The following is a 22,495-nucleotide window of genomic DNA, read 5'->3' on the forward strand; positions in this document are numbered from 1 at the left end:
ATGTTAAAGCTATGAACCTAAAATATGTGCATATTAAACAGTTTTGAAAGATATTATGTTTAAGCTAGTCAAAACAGTCCGTGAATAAGACTCAACATTTCTGATGAAAGTTGTTGTTTGAGTTTAGTTGTGTTCTTGGTGTTTTAACTTGTATTCCCCCATAAAACATGAAGAAAACATGAAAATGTAGGGGTATGAACTCACCTTATGTGATTTCAGTGGATGGATGTGGAAGGAGAGAAGTGTTCAACTCAAGAACACTTGGAGGATTGCTTGAAGATTCGAGAATCTAGCACAATTATGATGGAGTTTGCGTAAGAAATCAATGATATGAGTAAAAGGAAGTGTAATAACCATATGAAGGGTGATGATACTTACCAAATGTAGAAGGAAAGCTTGAAAAATGCCTTGGAAATCTCAAAATTGTGAGAGAGAATTCGAGAGAAAATACGTGTTTGATCTTTGGTGGAAATGAGTGAAGTGAAGAGAGAGGGTGGGTTTTCCAGACCTTAGGACGTGAGTATGGCTGGGAAATGAGTGGGAAAAGTACTCTTGAATGACCAGGTATGGTGGAAGGACAATGGCTGGTCTTGGAGTGGGCATGGGGGTGGTTGCTTGTGTCAAACACTATGGCAAAGTCAACACTCCACCACAAGATCTTATTGAATAGATCTTATTATTTAATAAGGATCTCCTTAAAAATATGCTAAATGTATGAAAATATGGGACCTTATATGTCAAAATATAAGTTTGGGTGAAAATCCCTCGTTAAAATAATTAAAAACGGACTTAAAACGGAGTCGTGGTCGAAAATCGGGTAGAAATTGGAAAATCCGAAGTAGGGGCGTGGTTTCAGGTCTTAGCAGCCTTAGGTCCGTAGGGAAGGCTTGGTCGCTGAAGTGGATCCGAAGGGGAAGGGACTGCGGTCCAAGCAGGTACCGCAGGCGGGTTCGTCAGGAGGAACAAGGAATTCATGAGAAGATTTCAAGGAAAGATCAGCCGAAGTAACCAAAACGTCTTATGCGTCACACTAATAAATATTAATTAGGTTAATTTATTGAGCGAGTGGAAACACTGCTCACATTACATGTGTAAGAATTATTTTCTTACATGCAGCTGGTAACAGTTATTCAGGAAACATATATTCATTCGAGGATAGTTATTTCAAATTCATAGAGTTTATTTGGTATAGACTCATTTATGAATTGTTCCTAGAACCCTGTGGAAGTCAGGACCCGATACATCCAGAACTAGGATAACCCTGTCTTTTCAAACTTTCAGCTTGTGTCCGTTGCTATAGACTTATTCCGTCTCATCTTTGTTTTCTCTTAGCAAAGATGCCTCCTCGCATATCACCCAGACACGCTACTCCGATAACTCCCATACCTTCTCCACAAATGGATGCAGCAACTCTGAACGTTGCAGTGGCCGCGGCTGTGGCAACAGCCATGGCACAATATCACCCCATCAGTACAAGTGGAGGGGAAACGCCTGCTGATTCTACTCAAGGTGAGGTCCCTGTGCGCCAGGGAGAGTTCTCCTATAAGGACTTCACCAAATGCGAACCATTGTCCTTTAAAGGGACTGAAGGAGTCATTGCCCTCCTACAATGGTTCGAGAAGACGGAGTCGGTTTTCGAAATCTGTCTATGCCCAGAAGGAAGAAAAGTGAAGTTTGCTGCCTGCACCTTTGATGGCAAGGCCCTAACATGGTGGAACAGCCATGTTAAGTCACTGACCCTATCAGTGGCAAACTCAATAGGTTGGGAAAACCTAAAAGAGTTAATGCGGGAAGAATATTGGCCGTTAGGCGAGATTTAAAAACTGGAACAAGAGTTGTGGGATCTCAATATGGTCGGCTCAGACATAGTGACCTACACCGACCGGTTCAGTGAACTAGCAGCTATATGCCCCGAGATGATTACCTCAGATAGGAAGAAGATAGAAAGATACATTTGGGGTCTGACTGCTCCGACCCAAGGAAATGTGCTTTCTTCTAACCCAGCCACGTTCGCTAGTGCTAAACGCTTGGCTCAGCGACTCATCGATCATGGAGTCCGCCACAGCGTAAAAGTCCCCATTCCCAAGTCATCAAGGGAAGAGGACTATAATCAGGAGTCGGAGAACAAGAGAAAGAAGAAGCGAACAACACAAGACACCCCACAAGACCAACAAGCGAGTACTATGTACTCCGCAACGACGCCTACTGCTTCAACATCTGCCAGTCGTTATTCTGGAAACCTTCCAAAGTGTGGAAAGTGCAACTTTCACCACACCGGAGTATACTGGGAAATGCAGTGTCAGAACTGCCACAGAAAAGGACACACAGTCTGTTACCGCAGGGCACCAGATCAACCGATCTCCTAAGTCCTCGGAGCTGAAGAAAACCAAGCATGTTATGGTTGTGGTGAGAATGGACACAGTCAGAGGGACTGCCCAATAATGAAGAACTCAGGAGCGGATGGATATATTCTGATGATCACCGCAGGAGAATCTACCTTGGAGTCGTTGTGACAACCCGATATTTAGAGACAATGTAATGTAAAACCAGTCAAATTCAGGTCAAAATATAATTTTCCTAAAATCTTATTTGGGTTAAATCAAGTAGTAGGAATCGTAACAAGGTTTTCATACATATAAAGAACAAAAAAATCCGAGTTATAACGAAGAAGTTATAACCATTCTAAGATTTCCGACAAAACCGACAACACCGATTAAACGAAAAATGCGAAGTTTCACTATAATAGTTTTTAGCCTTCAGTATCTAAATGAAAGGTGTAGATAACATTAAACCGTGAGCGTACATAAAAAGAACGTCCAAATCTGACTTCGTATGAGGAAGTTATGATTTTTCCAAGATCCGGATATAGCAGTAAGCAGCTAAAAACTCGAAATAGAGCTCGAGAGACTTTTGGCCAAAACAACCTAAATGAGAATCGAAGGTCTCAATAATATTAGCGCAACAGCGAAAAGTCTGACGAAAACGAACATCGGATCAAGAAGTTATGGAATTTTAACGGACTTTTTGTGTCCCGGCCCGTTATAAATAAATAATTCAAAATAAACTCAAATTTTACCGATGAAGTCTAAACGAGAGTTGTAGATCATATTTTCAGCAACGCGTGCATATAAATAACATCGAAAACGGAGCTCGTACGCGAAAGTTACGGATTTTACAATTTCGAGGCCCGAAATCCGAGGCTGTCAGGCTTCCCACGACGTGGCACAAGTTTGCCGCGACCCGACAAGTGACTGAGGGCATCCAATCAATGGAAGAGGATAATTTTGACTCCCCACGACGTGGCCATCCCTTGCCACAACGTGGCACACCCCAAAAATGCCCCTATAAATAGATTTCAAGGGCTCCGGGTTTCATTGCTCAGTTCCCTTCGTTCTCGCACCGAAACTCTTTGTTTAAACCCCCGAGACCCTCCCAAAGCCCCAGTTTTCACCTTCAAATCACAAAGGAAGGTTTTGTGTTCCCGAGATTCCTGAGAATCCCGAGATTTTCCCGCGTTTTCAACTCTTCCTGTCGAAGTTCTGCTCGATTCTTCTCTCGACTACTTCAAATCAACCACTTCAATCAAGTGAGTTTATACCCCTGTAATCTACACTTTCAAATGCTTTATAAATGCTTTTTATACACTTTTAAGGGGGGGGAATACAAGTAAACACACGGTTATCCCCGTGTGAAAGACATAAATCTTTGTTATACTTTTTGGTTATGTAATCAATCACATGTGATTTATAACTAACATACAATTGGACTAACTACACTTTTAGCCGTTTCACCAAACAGAATACTTCAAATAGCTTTCTCAAACGTTTTTACATGTTAAAACACTTTTATAAACTGTCTTACAAACTGTATGTTTCCTTTTTGAATCTGTTATAGTTGTGCTTCAAACAAAGGTTTTCTTACAATTAAAACTGTCTTATCAACTGTTTTCGAATTGTTTTATAAACTGACATCAAGTCATAAATTCTTATTTATTAAACTTTTCAAAGGTTTTACAAAAAATTCTTTTATACCTATTGTTAAATGCTTGCCTATATATGTATAGTTAAATAAGAAAGGTTTAAAAGACTTAGAACGGCTAGCTCGCCTTATTTCTTTTTGTGTTCTCGTTGGGATGTGGCCTTAGAGCATCAGTTATTCGTCCGAATGTCGTCTAAATACTAGTTATATATATCATGTATACCGATATAGACATAAAAGTTCCATCAGTTAGTTCAGTTCCGACACTCGTAGGTAGCAAGGGTGTGTAAACCTACTTGGACACTCATAAATTACATTTCTAGTAACTATAATAGGTATAGTTAGGAGATACTACTTACCATTCCAAGTACAAGGAATCACGCAAGAGTCAGTTCATTCATGAGTCTATACCAATGTTTTATTTATAAGTATGCATTCTTCATAACAAGGATAATCTTTTTCCTATAAAAGGTATTTCGTTATATTACTCGTGAACTTGTTGTTAGTAAACATGTGAGACAATGGCTTTGTTAGTACCAAAACAAAAGTCCCCACCTATAATCAGAGTCTCTTGTAGGGAGAGCGTGACAAGTGTGTATAGATCTATACGGGGTTGTCGACTTCGCACCCTGACTGTTAGCTACAATTCCCGGGGTGACAAATGTCAACATAGGTACTGCGTCTAGTATAGTTATGAGGAACTCACAACACGCAGAAACAACAACTCTTGTATGTAGTAATATACATTTAACTCAATCATGCTCAGGGGGTAATAACTACACCATGGGATATTATTAGCATGTTCACAATTCGGGATAAACACCCTTTTAACCAGTTTTACTTAAACAAAAGACTCACAGGGAGTATTAAAAATATATTGGCTTACAAAGTCATCAAGTGCCTTGGCGATTTTATACATACATAAATCTATTATTTAGGCATGAAAAACATCATTGTGTTATAGTTTTGGAACTTTTAAACTACCACACACTTATGGATAAATGTTGGACTTTTAGAAACAAATATTCAAAAACAGCCAGGTCTTGGTAGAAGACTACTTTCAAAACATCTAGGTCTTGGTAGAAGACTACTTTCAAAACATTCAGGTCTTGGTAGAAGACTACTTTTTATACTAGTAGGAAATATGGGATTTTCTAGGGTTTTCATACTTATACTAAATGTTTCATCAAATATTCACCAGTCTTTCATAACAACTTTTCAAAGCAATAACATTAAAATACTTATGAATTCACCAACTTTATTGCTGATACTCGCTTTCAAAATAACTTGTATTCTTAGGTTACAAATAGATAGGTGCCAATGCAAGGTTTAGAGAAGACGGAGCAGTTAAGACTTGTCTTTTATTTTGATTAGTTATCATGTTGTCTTGTATTATGAAAGAACACACTTGTAATCAAAATTATACTATTAATGCGATGGATGATGTTGTTGCTTGTTTACTACTTTACATTTGTTGTGATACATTACATGACATCCTCCGCCCCAGAACGTTTCCGCCGTTCTCGGTTTTGGGGTGTGACAGATTGGTATCTGAGCATTGTTTATAGTGATTTGAGTATATCAACCCATAAAATATATACTAACTATAAATACAAAGGGATTAAAAATACTCTGACTTAGAGTTTATACGTCTAAATAATAAAATATTTAAGTAAGTATACGTGCCTGCATTCATACTAAAATCGGTGTCACAACGACAAGAACAAAAGTATTACGATTGTTAATTATCACAAGTAAGCGTGGGGATGTATAGTCAGTCTTGGGAGTGGCATAGTCTGATCAACTACGCTCGTCCGAGGAGTGATTAGCATATGCCCAAGAATGGTTGTGATATGGCAACAAGTCTAAAAACTTACCAACATTACCACAATGAGAACATTATAACAGAACCTAAGTCTAAAATACCATAGGGGTATTTAGTGTTACTGTAATTGCTTATCTGAGAACTAAATAGATTTTTATCAGTGTGTCAATAGTTGTTTAGTAGATACACTAAGGTTATATGTACTAGGATGTCATAGACTTAGAATCTGTGAATCTTTGCTTTATGTCCTGTCCTCGTTGGGTTGGGGGCTAAGGGTTAGGGTCACTTATTCGAAGGTCTATCCTATCCTAAATACATATAACTGGTATGCACTAAACAAGTATTGAAGCAACTGATAAAGATCATCTTATAATTATCTTAGTTAGTTCGTTTATTTAGTTAGTTCTTATTATCCCTTTTCTCGTGTAGATATCATGGCAGACTCCATCCCCACGGCAAACCGTACCTTCCGAACGAAGGTAATGTTGGATGGTTTGAAGAAGAACCCGAGAATGATCATCCAATCCCTTTGAATGATCACAATGCTGAAAACCTTTCGGATGTTGATAAATCCGAACCCGAGGTTGAGAACCTACCACCGGTAGCTCCATTTCTAAATCCTAACCCTCGTCCCACTTTTCATGGCCCGACGCCTCCTTGGGTATAATGCTTGGAGACATGGAGCGAAGAGCAAGATCAACCTATGCCGTTTAAATGGAGGCCGAAGCTTCTACAATGTAAACGAAGGGAGCTCAACAGACAGAGTTCTACAAATCCTAATTCGTAGAAATGCCCGAAACGAAATTCAGGGCAGGACGGCTCTACAACGTATCGAAGAGGTTAATACCAATGCAAGAATGCATACCATTCGCACCAATTGCCTTGATCACAAGTGAGAGATCTGAGAGAAACCATGAGACCCTGCTGCAAGCACTAGCTGAAACCCGAACTGAAGTCATTGAGCTCCAAGTACGCCAGAGGGTGTACAAGAGACACCTGCTTGATATGGAACGTCAACTAAAACGAACTAAGGGTTCACCATAGGGGTGACCGTCGCCAGTAAGAGATACCTTACTTACTTCTTTGTTTTAAAGAACCATGTTCCTGTCAACATTCTGTGTAGTACTTCCTATGTAATTACCTTGTACTGTAAGTACTTTTATTTAAGTCTTTATACTGTCGGAGACTTTTCTACTCCAAATATGATGTAAGACCTACAACAAGATCAATTTTCCCAAACTTATTACGTCATGAATATCAATATTGAAAGTCGGCTAACTACCGTGTCACTCTTTGTTCAAATACTTTCATCATACTTTCGTTGGCATCTATCTGAAACCCACTCTAGTCAAGTTATTGGACTAGGGTAAATTAGCTCAGGGATCATTCCCAATTCTCTTTCAAAGTTTGGATCATGTTATCCACCAACCAATAATACCCTGGTTTAGACGATAAACGTTTTCAGACCATTCTATTAGTTTACTTCAAATCTATACTAGGACTGCATCATAGGGATGTAGGTCAAACCTTCAAGAACATACTTCTACTCTTTACATGACCGATCGAACTAAGTCTAGGTTCAACCATACTCGCTCACAAATTCATTCTCTTTCCGTGTAACATAATTATGTCACCGAAGAAAAACGATCAACCCATCAACCAAACACCAACTCTTCATATTGATGCAGCTACCTTTCAAGCTGCAGTCTTGGCTGTCGTGTCAACTGTTCTGACCCACCTTAACGCTAACAACGCTAAGGTTAGCGGGATTGTTAACAATAAATCCAATCCAAGTAACAATCAAGTACCTCAACGAGAAACAAACTACCACGACACCCCGAATCCCAGGCCCAAGAATAACAAACGAAAGTTCTGGGCTAAGGCTAAAGGCAAATCACCCCAAGGGGCGAGCAAAAGACAACAACCTGTGGCAACCTTCGCAGCCACGACTTCTGTACCTCCTACTACCATCCCTTCTAGTATCCTAGCTATCCCTAACCCGGCCAGACAGTATGCTGGAAATCTCCCAAAGTGCAACAAATGCAACTACCACCATCATGGACCTTGTCGGAAATTGCAGTGCTTAAACTGCAATAAAAAGGGACACACTGTCCGTTACTACAAGACTCGGATCCAACACATTACTTCAACCACCAATGTCGAAATCTCTCGAATATGCCATCTATGTGGCGTAATGGGACACTTCAAGAGGGACTGTCCAACAGAGGAGAACGACAGTGAATCCGGAGGAGTTTGACCTCATAATGGAAAGAGGCAACGAAGGACCCTACTATAGTATAGGTTCACTTCCAATCGTCAGTATTATGTATGTCTTTTTAAAAACATGTTTAAAACTAGTGCAAATTGAGTCTTATCTGTTGCGAGATCCCGTCAGTTAACGGACCCTCGTGTTGCGTATACTTGCCTTTTGTAGTATACTTTGTCTGCAGCAGTATTCATGTAGTTACTCTAAAGTACTGTAACTCTGTTAAAAAGTTGCACTGCTTTGTTTTGTCTGTAACGCCTTTATGATCAAATCTAGTGCCTTTATTTCCAAGTGATTCCGATTTCATCATACGATCAGAGTCTATTTGATCCTCACAATACCAGTTTCGTGTGTAAATCTTTTTCTCCAAAATCATCTTTCTAACGAAACTATCACTTCAGAACTCCGAAGTACTCATGCGTAGAGTACCTCATGTATCTTACCCTTTCCAAAGAAACCTCAACAAACCTCCCCGAAGTACCACTCGTGCAGTACGTCAAGTTCAATCCAAAGACCCACAGTTTCAATCTTAATTATATATGACTCGTATACCCGAGACTGTGATTGAGGAACCTGGTATGGGTTCTATTATGAACTTCAGGACGGAGACTGCCCAAGACTACGAGTGATCGTGCTTCCGTGAGAATAAACTTAGAAATACCTATCCTTTTCCCTAATTCATGAGTAGTCATACTTTCTTTTAGATCTTCACGACATCTAATCCACCCCCAAGGTTTTGACATCATAACCAATAGGAGTTGGTTAAGTCTACATCGAGCCGACATCAGGTGCTTTGATAAAGCAGTTGATTTTAACCTCCCTTTCAAAGAACCTCTTGTTATTTACAGAGACAAATCAAGTACGAACCTTCGCATCATTTCGTGTATTTAAGCTCAAAAGCGCTTACGAAGGGAATATCACACATTCCTTGCACACATCGTCGATACGAGTCAAGAAGTGAAGGACATTCAGAACATCCCAAAAGTACGCGACTTTCCCAACACCTTTCCAGAAGAACTACCGGGATTACCACCACAACGTCAATTCGAGTTCAGAATCGACTTAGTTACAAGGGCTACCCCAGTAGCCAAATCACCTTATCGTCTAACTCCAACTAAGATACTAGAACTTCCCAGACAGCTTAACGAACTCCTCAGAAGAGGAGTTTCTCACCTTGAGGAACACCGGACTTGTCTATAAACAAGAAAGAGCATTCCAAACGCTAAAGTAAGCCTGGTGCACCGCACCGAAATTATCCCTCCCAAAAGGGGGTAGAAGATTTTGTGGTGTAATGTGATGCATCCAACCAAGGGCTTGGTTGTGTTCTTATGCAAGAGGAAAGGCCACTGCCTATACCTCAAGACAACTTAAGACGCAAGAAGTTAACTATACAACACATGATCTTGAGTCAGGAGCAATGGTAATTGCTTTGAAGATCTGGATACACTACTTGTAGGGTACAAGGTGTAATACTCTCATACCAGTGAAGTCAAACGAAAGAAGCAAAGTCGTATCCCGATAGTGAAAGGTTCGCTGGAATGCCAAGAGAGGACCTGAGTTCACTCAAGAACATGAGAAACAAATAAAACTTCTATCTGTAGCATATTTATCAATTATGCTTAAACTCTAATTTCGGGACGAAATTCTCTCTAACGGGGGGATGATGTGACAACCCGATATTTAGAGAAAATGTAATGTAAAACCAGTCAAATTCAGGTCAAAATATAACTTTCCTAAAATCTTATTTGGGTTAAATCAAGTACTAGCAATCGTAACAAGGTTTTCATACATATAAAGAACACAAAAATCCGAGTTATAACGAAGAAGTTATGACCATTTTAAGATTTCTGACAAAACCGGAAAGACCGATTAAATGAAAAACGTGAAGTTTCAATACAATAGTTTTTAGCCTTAAGTATCTAAATGAAAGTTTTAGATAACATTAAACCGTGAGTGTACATAAAAAGAACGTCCAAATCTGACTTCGTATTAGGAAGTTGTGATATTTCCAAGATCCGGATATAGCAGTAGGCAGCTAAAAACTCGAAATAGAGCATGAGAGACTTTTGGCCAAAACAACCTAAATGAGAATCGAAGGTCTAAATAATAGTAGCGCAACGGCGAAAAGTCTAACGAAAACGGACGTCGGATGAAGAAGTTATGGAATTTTAACGGACTTTTCGTGTCCCGACCCGTTATAAATAAATAATTAAAAATAAATTCAAAATTTGCCGATGAACTCTAAATGAGAGTTTTAGATCATATTTTCAGCTACGCGTGCATATAAACAACGTCGAAAACGGAGCTCGTACGCGAAAGTTACGGATTTTACAAGTTCGAGGCCCGAAATCCGAGGCTGTCAGGCTTCCAACGACGTGGCACAAGTTTGCCGCGACCCGGCAAGTGACTGAGGGCGTCCAATCAATGGAAGAGGATAATTTTGACTCCCCACGATGTGTCCATCCCTTGCCATGACATGGCACACCCCAAAAATGCCCCTATAAATAGATTTCAAGGGCTCCGGGTTTCATTGCTCAGTTCCCTTCGTTCTCGCACCAAAACTCTTTGTTTAAACCCCCGAGACCCTCCCAAAGCCCCGGTTTTCACCTTCAAATCCCAAAGGAAGGTTTTGTGTTCCCGAGATTCCCGAGATTCCTGAGAATCCCGAGATTTTCCCGCGTTTTCAACTCTTCCTATCGAAGTTCTGCTCGATTCTTCTCTCGACTACTTCAAATCAACCACTTCAATCAAGTGAGTTTATACCCCTGTAATCTACACTTTCAAATGCTTTATAAATGCTTTTTATACACTTTTAAAGGGGGAGGGGAATACAAGTAAACACACGGTTATCCCCGTGTGAAAGACATAAATCTTTGTTATACTTTTTGGTTATGTAATCAATCACATGTGATTTATAACTAACATACAATTGGACTAACTACACTTTTAGCCATTTCACCAAACAGAATACTTCAAATAGCTTTCTTAAACGTTTTTACATGTTAAAACACTTTTATAAACTGTCTTACAAACTGTAGGTTTCCTTTTTGAATCTGTTATAGTTGTGCTTCAAACAAAGGTTTTCTTACAATTAAAACTGTCTTATCAACTGTTTTCGAATTGTTTTATAAACTGACATCAAGTCATAAATTCTTATTTATTAAACTTTTCAAAGGTTTTACAAAAAATTCTTTTATACCTATTGTTAAATGCTTGCCTATATATGTATAGTTAAATAAGAAAGGTTTAAAAGACTTAGAACGGCTAGCTCGCCTTATTTCTTTTTGTGTTCTCGTTGGGATGTGGCCTTAGAGCATCAGTTATTCGTCCGAATGTCGTCTAAATACTAGTTATATATATCATGTATACCGATATAGACATAAAAGTTCCATCAGTTAGTTCAGTTCCGACACTCGTAGGTAGCAAGGGTGTGTAAACCTACTTGGACACTCATAAATTACATTTCTAGTAACTATAATAGGTATAGTTAGGAGATACTACTTACCATTCCAACTACAAGGAATCACGCAAGAGTCAGTTCATTCATGAGTCTATACCAATGTTTTATTTATAAGTATGCATTCTTCATAACAAGGATAATCTTTTTCCTATAAAAGGTATTTCGTTATATTACTCGTGAACTTGTTGTTAGTAAACATGTGAGACAATGGCTTTGTTAGTACCAAAACAAAAGTCCCCACCTATAATCAGAGTCTCTTGTAGGGAGAGCGTGACAAGTGTGTATAGATCTATACGGGGCTGTCGACTCCGCACCCTGACTGTTAGCTACAGTTCCCGGGGTGACAAATGTCAACATAGGTATTGCGTCTAGTATGGTTATGAGGAACTCACAACACGCGGAAACAACTCTTGTATGTAGTAATATACATTTAACTCAATCATGCTCAGGGGGTAATAACTACACCATGGGATATTATTAGCATGTTCACAATTCGGGATAAACACCCTTTTAACCAGTTTTACTTAAACAAAAGACTCACAGGGAGTATTAAAAATATATTGGTTTACAGAGTCATCAAGTGCCTTGGCGATTTTATACATACATAAATCTATTATTTAGGCATGAAAAACATGATTGTGTTATAGATTTGGAACTTTTAAACTACCACACACTTATGGATAAATGTTGGACTTGTAGAAACAAATATTCAAAAACGGTCAGGTCTTGGTAGAAGACTACTTTCAAAACATTTAGGTCTTGGTAGAAGACTACTTTCAAAACATTCAGGTCTTGGTAGAAGACTACTTTCAAAACATTCAGGTCTTGGTAGAACACTACTTTTTATACTAGTAGGAAATATGGGATTTTCTAGGGTTTTCATACTTATAGTAAATGTTTCATCAAACATTCTCCAGTCTTTCAGAACAACTTTTCAAAGCAATAACATTAAAATACTTATGAATTCACCAGCTTTATTGCTGATACTCGCTTTCAAAATAACTTGTATTCTCAGGTTACAAATAGACAGGTGTCGATGCAAGGTTTAGAGAAGACGGAGCAGTCAAGACTCGTCTTTTATTTTGATTAGTTATCATGTTGTCTTGTACTATGAAAGAACACACTTGTAATCAAAATTATACTATTAATGCAATGGATGATGTTGTTGCTTGTTTACTACTTTACATTTGTTATGATACATTACATGACGTCCTCCGCCCCAGAATGTTTCCGCCGTTCTCGGTTTTGGGGTGTGACAATCATCGTCGAGTAGTGGTACGTTTTCAAAATAGTAATTTCATTTAGAATTAATTTATATTCATATAAGATTAAAATTTGGGGATGACACTTAAAAGTTACTATAACAACTCACATGTTAAAATAGGTCATAAAATTCAAGTGAAATAAAAGATCCCTTAGAGAAGCTATTATGACTCACCATATACATCAGGGTTGTGTGCAACTGAGATGTTGCAGACTTAGAGTAAGTGACTCCGCTTAGGTCCGCTTTCCTTAATTGGTTGAGGATTTGAGGCAGAGATGCTCAGTCGACTGCCTGGCTCATCTTAAGTATTCACCACTTGTATATGACGGGCGATAGTAGTGGTACCTTGGGGGATCATGGTATAAAAGTATCCCTTCAGTAAGTAAAGCACTTTTATTTGTATGTATGTGCACATAGCGGTACGATACATAGGAGTGCTAATTTCAAAATAGAAAATAGGAAACTCGAGAACAGTTACAAGGAGTACATTGTTGAACATACTAGGAGTACAGTACCAAGCATACCAGGGATACATCGTCGTTTATCAGATGTTTCTTTCATTTGACCAAAACTTTGTTCAGTATAGAGTCCGTTGTTTTTCTTTCGTCATGAGTTGGCGTGGTCCTCACCATACTGAGTTCATATGTTTCTATCGCCTCGATCGGCAAGTTCTCGAAACTTTCGTCATTCATATCGAAGTTCCGACCTAAACGTAAACTTTATCTTTCGCATTCTAAACCCCCGAAGTACTCGTGCGAAGAGTACTTTGTCCTCCGAAGCCTTATCGTCAAACGTCCGCAGACCGTCACAAAATACCACTCGTCCAGCAGACCAATGTTCGAGCACAGAGGCTATGGACGAATACAGTCCACCTATTATTTTTGAATGTATACGCAAGGGTGGTATATGAGTGTGATTACGCAGATCTAGTATGTATTTTTCCGCCCTATCTCCTGTTTCCCCGTTGAGTTGTGGACCTAGGGCAGAGTCGCACATCCGACAATCCTACTAATCTTAATCATATACGGCTTGTATAGGTGAGGTAATGATAGATGGACCAAGTATGAATCCTATCAAGAACACCAGGGCAAAGTTGCCAAGTCTACGAGTGAATATTCTACAAAGTAGAAGAGCTCAACCCCAGTAGTAATGTTAAGAGAGCTAATTTCGGGACGAAATTCGTTCTAACGGGGGGATGATGTGACAACCCAAAAATTTCTATTATGTACAACCATCCACTTCAATATGAGTCAAAACTATTTCTACTAACTTTCAAACTTTTTGGAATAAGTTTGAGTGTTTTAAAGTTAGTGCTTCAGAAGATATCAGGAGAGTGGATACTCTAGGGTTTATTATGTAGCAATAAGTGCCGAAAACTTCAAGAGTTTGGAGTTTACGGTCCAAAAGGGAATTGGGACCGTAAACCCTAAAGGCTATATAAGTGAGACTTAGATATCACAACATAGTAAATGTAAACAAGCAAACAACATCATCCATTGCATTAAATATATAATTTTTAATACAAGCGTGTTCCGTACAGTTATAGACACCAAAAATAATGTGAATCAAAATAATAAGATGAGTCTTGGATGTGCTCCATCTTCTCAAAAGCTGGCCTCGGTACCTGTCTACTGATGACCTGAGAATACAAGTTATTTTGAAAGAGTTTATCAGCATTAAGCTGGTGAGTTCATAAGTATTTAGTGTCGGTGTTTGTTATCAAAACATTTGAACATGTATCAAGTGTAAGTTTGTAAAATGTATGTAAATGTTAGTACGTGTTTGTAAAAATTTGAATCTCTCAGAAAAACCTATATTTTCTATTAAAAGTAGCCTTCTACCAAGGCGTAACTGTTTTGTACGTTCGTTTGTTGTAAAATTGTGTAATTTTCCCAAGGGTAACTATCATTATCAAAATATAGTTTGTACATAAATGTTTAAGTGAAATAATCACTAAATGTATATAAAGGATAAATTACTATAGTACTGTAGTATTGTAATATAGGAACTACTGTTGTACTAACTACCTTAAACCGGATTTATATTAAGGTATCATGTGATAAATTGTACCATACTATCAATTGGATAAACAACGACAAATGCAGTCGTAAAAAAAATGACATTTGGCACCCGCAGACCTGCAGGTCCGGCTGTAGCTAGAAGCAAGGTGTAGGATAGTCAATCCAGTATAGATCTACACGCAAACCCACGCTCTCCCTACAAGAGACTCTGGCTACAACTCGGGCCATGACATTTAAGCCATGCTCCGATACAGTGGATCACAATTTGTCAATGTATATATGTATATGTAATGTATTGTTACATGTTCTAGTATCGTTTTATATGTTCTCTTTCTAGTGTAGTTGTATATGTTCTTTCTCTAGTATAGTTGTATATGTTCTTCTTCTAGTATAGTTGTATATGTTCTTCTACTAGTATAGTTGTATATGTTCTCATAGTAATGTAATGTATATGTTCTCATAGTAATGTAATGTATATGTTCTCATAGTAATGTAATGTATATGATCTCATAGTACTGAGTATTGACTCATGAATGAACTGTCTCATTGATCTAGCAATAGTATAAGTGTAACCCTGTGTTACCCCAATGGTAACTTACTAATGATGTAACTGATATGTATGAATATGGAAGAACTTTTATGTCTATATATTCACATATGATATATAATTAATATTGAAACGACCCTCGGACGGCTACCCGACATCCCACCAGACCACATCCAAATCGAGAAAAAGGAAATAGGGCGGATGGCCTTCCTAAGCCCTTTAAACATTGCTTATATATCTATACATATATGGGCATGCAATTTATAAGAAGTATAACAAAGATTAAATAAAAGTATTTGGTAAGAAAAGAGTTTGTAAAACATTTTGAAGTAAAACAGTTTGAACAGTGATAAAATCATTGGTATTATAGTTATTAATCACATGTGATTGATGTAATAACTATAAGTATTCAACTTGAATTCCCCCCCATAAAAGCATTTAAAACATTTAAAAGTATTTCAAAGGTTAATTAAAGGGGTATGAACTCACTTGTGGTGAGTGGATTGAATTGAAGTTTCGGTTACGGTGCTAGGTGACAATTGAAGACTTGTACACATGCACGAGCCTAGTTATCATATAATGAACATATATATATAACTAATTAGCCTTATTATAACTAATAAAATGAATTGGGACACTCTAGAACCAGAAAACACTTTGTTTCAAGTGCTAAAGTTCACAAGGATTGCATCCGAGTGTTAGTAGGGCAAAACTAGGGTGTTTGGGGTCCAAGTGTAAACTCCTTGGGAGTTTACGGTCTAAATGACCCTTACCCTAGGAGTTTACGACATTAAACTCAAGGGTTTACGGTCTAAACTCCATTTCTTGCAACTATGGGTTGTTTGGAAGTCTAACAAATCCTTTGAAGCAATCTTGCTAAGTGGTTTAGCCTTTGGAATGGACTAGGGCCACAAAACACCCTCCTTGAGGTGTTTACGGCCTAAGGGTATTTTCCCTTGGGTTTATTACCGTAAACCCTTATGGGAAGGGATATTGCCTTTGTTTCAAGTCCTTATCACAACTAGGTAAACATCTAAGTTAGTTTTTAGGGCTAAGAAAGGAAAATGACTCATTTAAACACCTTTTTGGGTGTTTACAGTTTTGGAATATCCATAGACCGTAAACACCTACAATTTGTGGTGTTTGATGTTTTTCAAAGCCTAAACACATCCATGGGAAGTTTAACTAAGTTAAGGTAAGTCTTAGACTTCCAACTAGGGCTAGACATGGGACTTAAGTCACTTTTGGGGGTCTTTATGGTGTTTACGGCCCAAGCATCACCTTGGACCGTGAACACCTCAATCATGGTGTTCTTGACCGATTTTCTTGGTGTTTATTTGATATAATAACTTAGAAGCACTCAAGGATGGAAGTACTTACTATAATGATGCTTGATTTGAGCTAAAAGGCCAAGAACACTTAGTGTGTGTTCTTGGTGTTCTTGGTGTTTTGGAAAAACTAAACAAAATACATAAATGAATGGATGAATAGATGCACAAACACTAGATTAAGTGTTTTACTAAGAAGAAATGGTTAGAAGACTTACAAGATTGATGATTTGGATTTGTTTCTAGTTTGATACATGAGAGTGTTTCTTGAGTTTACTCTTTTCGGAGTTTACTCTTTTGGATAAATGGGGAGTAAACTCCTTTTGACTAGACTTAAGGAGTAAACTCATGGATAAGCATGAGTTTTCGGATTCTGGTATGATTTTTCGACTCAAACGAAATAGTTTAGCCGAGGGTTTCTAAGACGCGAGGTGTTTGCGGTTTTAAAAATTTAAAACCCGAGACGGCGCTTTCTTTCACCCGTTCGTTTAAAAATAATATTAAAATAATCAAACGAACTTTATATTTCTTAAAAATAAGAAATAATGATATTAATTCACGATAAGAAGTGGTTGACTTTTAAGGTTTGACCAAATGAAAATTTCGGGTTGTCACATCATCCCCCTGTTAAGGGAATTTCGTCCCGAAATTAAAGTCTAAATAAATAAAGTAGTTACACATAACTAAGCAAAAAGATGGGGGTATTTCAGTTTCATCTGATCCTCACGCTCCCAAGTGAATTCCGGTCCTCTCTTGGCGTTCCAGCGGACCTTCACAATCGGGATACGGCTTTGCTTCGTCTGCTTGACTTCTCGGTCCATGACCTCTACCGGTTCTTCCACGAAGTTGAGACTCTCGTTGATCTCGATCTCGTCGAGTGGGATTACGAGGGTCTCGTCAGACAAACACTTTTTCAAGTTAGACATGTGGAATGTAGAATGTACGTTACGAAGTTCGTCGGGCAGGTTGAGTTTGTAAGCCACGGGGCTGATCCTTGCGAGGATCTCGAAGGGTCCTATATACCTCGGATTAAGCTTCCCACGCTTACCGAAGCGTATCAAGCCCTTCCAGCGTGAGACTTTGAGAAGGACTCGGTCTCCCACTTGGAATTCCAAAGGTTTCCTTCGCTTATCAGCGTAGCTCTTCTGTCGGTCTCTAGAGGCTTTCAATCGTTCACGAATTTGAACGATCTTGTCTGTCGTTTCCCGAATGATCTCCGGACCTGTGAGAGTGCTTTCGGGAACTCGTCCCTTAGCTAACTGGGTATCACCCACCTCAGCCCAACACAGAGGGGATATGCACCTTCGGCCATAGAGGGCCTCGAATGGAGCTGCCTTTATGCTCGTGTGATAACTGTTGTTGTAGGAAAATTCGACGAGGGGTAAATGGGTATCCCAAGCTTTTCCAAAGTCAATCACACAGGCGTGCAACATATCTTCTAAGGTCCGGATTGTTCTCTCATTTTTTCCGTCGGTCTGTGGATGGTAGGCTGTGCTCATGTCCAGCCTTGTTCCCAGGGAGTGTTGTAGCGATTGCCAAAATCTGGAGGTGAACCTACTATCTCTATCGAAGATAATGGATATAGGTACACCATGTAGTCGTACAATCTCCCTAATGTATGTTCTCGTAAGCTTCTCCATCTTGTTAGTTTCTTTGATAGGCAGGAAGTGTGCAGACTTGGTCAATCTATCGACGATGACCCATATACTTCCATTCTAGAATCTCTGGTTGTTGTAGTAAACCGGAGGGCTTCTGGTATTCGACCTTGACCTTTGCGCAAGTAAGGCGTTTACTTACGAAGGTAGCAATCTCTGCTTTCATATTAGGCCACCAGTATAGCTTTTTAAGATCCAGATTCATCTTATCCGAACCTGGGTGGACGGAATACCGAGTGTTGTGCGCCTCGGTCATGACCAATTCTCGGAAACCACCGTGTTTCGGGGTCCAGATCCGATCCATGAAATATAGGGCTCAGCCACCCTTGGCTTCTAAATTCTTATCCATTCCTCTGAGGGATTCACTCGCCATATGTTCAGGTTTCATAGCTTCTAGTTGGGCTACCTGAATTTGTGTCGACAAGTGTGAATGGATAGTCATTGTCAACGACTTGACTCTTCGACCAGAATATTCCTTCCGACTTAGGGCGTCCGCTACTACGTTGGCTTTACCCGGATGATAACGAATTTCACATTCATAGTCACTGAGTAGCTCGACCCACCGTCATTGTCTCATGTTGAACTCTTTCTGATCGAATATGTGTTGTAAACTCTTATGGTCGGTAAAGATAGTACTTTTCGTTCCGTACAAGTAATGTCTCTAGATCTTCAGGGCAAACACAACTGCCCCTAGCTCAAGATCATGGGTCATGTAGTTAACTTCGTGCGTTTTCAGCTGTCTCGAGGCGTAGGCGATGACCTTACCTCACTGCATCAGAACACACCCGAGCCCTTGATTCGATGCATCGCAATAGACTATGAAGTCTTCTATCCCTTCGGGGAGGGATAGTATTGGTGTGGTGCACAAGGCTCGCTTGAGCGTTTGGAACGCTCTCTCCTGTTTCTCTTCCCAATCAAAGGCCACGCCCTTCTGGGTCAGGGTTGTAAGAGGTTTCGCAATTCGGGAGAAATTCTGTATGAACCTGCGGTAGTAGCCAGCGAGACCTAGAAATTGACGAATTTCTGTAGGCGTCTTTGGTGCTGACCAGTTCTCAATGGCCTTAATTTTGGATGGGTCCACGTGGATTCCCTCTTCGCTTACCACATGTCCTAAGAATTCGACTCTTCGGATCCAAAATTCACATTTAGAGAACTTCGCATAGAGTTTCTCCGTTCGTAAAGTTCCTAGAACTTGTCGCAGATGATCGCCATGCTCTTCCTTACTTCGGGAGTAGATCAGGATGTCATCAATGAATACTATGACGAACTGATCCAAGTAAGGTCGGCATACTCTATTCATCAGATCCATGAAACTGCTGGCGCATTGGTCAATCCGAATGGCATCACCACAAACTCGTAGTGTCCATAATGAGTTCGGAAGGCTGTCTTCGGAATATCCTCCTCTAACACTCGTAACTGGTGATATCCGGATATTAGATCAATTTTGGAAAAGTAGCTCGCTCCTTGCAGTTGGTCAAATAGATCGTCTATGCGAGGCAGAGGGTAACGATTCTTGACCGTTAGTTTGTTGAGTTCTCTGTAGTCGATACACATACGGAATGATCTGTCTTTCTTCTTAACGAATAACACCGGTGCTCCCCAAGGCGAGAAACTTGGTCTTATAAAGCCCTTGCTGAGCAGTTCCTTAAGTTGACCAGATAGTTGATGCATCTCTGCTGGTGCTAATCGATAGGGTGACTTGGCTACTAGGGTAGCTCGTGGAACTAAGTCGGTTCTGAACTCGACCTGTCGTTGCGGAGGTAATCCTGGTAGCTCTTCTGGGAAAATGTTGGGGAAGTCGCCCACTACTGGAATGTTCTTTAGTTCTTTCGCTTCGAGGCTCGTATCGACGATGTGAGCAAGGAATGCATGGTATTCTTTACGTAGATACTTCTGTGCTTGAATACATGATATAATACGAAGACTCGCACCGGGTTTTTCGCCGTAGACTATAAGAGTTTCGTTAGATGGAGGTTTAGACGGACTGCTTTCTCGAAGCACATGATGTCGGCACGATGAAGGCTTAACCAATCCATGCCGATGATAACGTCGAAGCTTTTTATTGAGACCGGCATAAGGTCGATTGGGAATGAATGGTTATCCAGAGTTAGGGTACAACCTAAGTATATGCTATTCGTACTTTCAGTTTTTCCATTTGCCATTTCTACTGTGAATTTTTCCTTAAGTGTGTGCGGTTGTTGCTTAAGCATGCGAACAAATTTATGGTTCACGAAGCTTCGCTCCGCTCAACTATCGAATAGAATGCATGCATAGGAGTTATCGAGGAGGAACGTACTAGTCACCACTGTCGGGTCAGCAACTGCTTCCCTGTGGCCTATAGCTATGTGACATCCCCAAAATCTCGGCCAAAAAAGACCGATTTTCATTTATGCTTTTAAAATAATTTCAGAGTAAATCCTTTTGATTTGAAAGAGAGTTGTCGAATTTGTTCCCAAAAACAAAACATGATAAAACAATGTTTACCAAAGCATTTCATAAAAGAAATGTATTTTCATTATAAAATCAAAACTCGGGGTGTCATGTTCCGATACAAACCAATAAGCATAAACGATAACATTACAAGTCATTCAACAAATATATACATATACAGACTTGTAAACAAAACAACTTGATGGTTCGTCCATCTTATGCCCTCGCACCACTTCCTGTAATACAAATAAAACTGAGCGGGTCAGGTTTGGGAGCCTGGTGAGCATATAGGGTTTTCAACCCACAATAAATAATTATATTTAATTCCACCAACCAACAATAACCCAATTACCCATTCCCGTTATTCTCACTTTATGTCCCTAAAATAACTAACACAAGGGACCTAGTCTAAGAATATTTCATCGGGGCGACAACACATGCTTCGGGGGTTCCTCAGCAATATAAGTCAAATAAGGCAACCATGAGGGGGATGGAGTACAGCGAATGAACACCCAAGTTCATTAACACCTACAGGTGGCGAACCTGCTAATGTTTCCACAAGACTGTCTAGAAAAGTCTGTGGTCGTCATCTAAACTCCGCTAGATGACTAAATCAAACAACAACGAGGCCTCTCATCTGTTTATTACACACCAACTATCTACCCATGTTCTACCCAACATATTAGTAGATAAAATATACATTTTTATACATGGATAAAAACCTGTATAGCATGCTTTGATCAATACATATTCCACATAACAGATGAGGCACACACACATAACACGTATTTCATAGAAAACAAATCAGATCCATGAGATAGAAGAGAGTGAATATACAATCACACATATAACACAAAATATACACATAACACGTATTTCGTATAAAATACTTCATAATTATGCGTTAGAAGAAAGTAACCACACACTCACACCTATAAACAACAATACACTTAATACACTCGAACCATACTTGTATTATTATCGTGTTTATGAAAGGTAGTATACACTCACTTGATCAGAAGATGATCGGACAGCACTACGACTTGCAGAAGTAGTAATCCTCAGCAGATCTGGAAGATCTTCACAAAAATCGAACTTCTCGCGGGCAGAGCTTTGGCTCGGGAACCGCATTTCTCGGGATCTTCAGGATCTCGGGACTTGCTTCGGGGCTCGAGAATAATACCGGGGCTTTGGGGTATTTTTGGCATGCAAATCGATGCAAAACAAGAGAGAGAAGAGAGAAAAATAGCAATTGAGTCGGTTGCCCTCGCTTCCTATTTATAGGAGGCTGGAGCCTCGGAGTACGCGGGGCGTACTGCAGTACGCGGGGCATACTGCTCCGAAACGTCATTGCTTACGTATCCGAAGTGCTCGAGTGTGAGTGTCGACATTCCTCAGTGTACTCGGGGCGTACACGAGTACGCGGGGCGTACTTCGGATGAGTCCGATGACTCCTCTTCGGATAATGTCGGATTTTCCAATTAAATTTAAATACAAATTATTTAATAAACTTCGGAAATTCATATCCTCTTCATACGAACTCCGTTTTCGACGTTCTTTATATCCACGCGAAGGTGAGACTACGCTCTACAACTTTCGTTTATACTCCATCGGCTAATTTTAACTTTATTTTTATTATTTATTTTTAATAGGCCGGGACAGAAAAACTTCGTTATAAATTCATAACTTCTTCGTTTGACGTCCGTTCTCGCCTAACTTTT

The sequence above is a fragment of the Lactuca serriola genome, chromosome 7 (genome assembly GCF_051521515.1).
Source record: "Lactuca serriola cultivar US96UC23 chromosome 7, Lser_US96UC23_V15, whole genome shotgun sequence".
Classification (NCBI taxonomy): domain Eukaryota; kingdom Viridiplantae; phylum Streptophyta; class Magnoliopsida; order Asterales; family Asteraceae; genus Lactuca; species Lactuca serriola.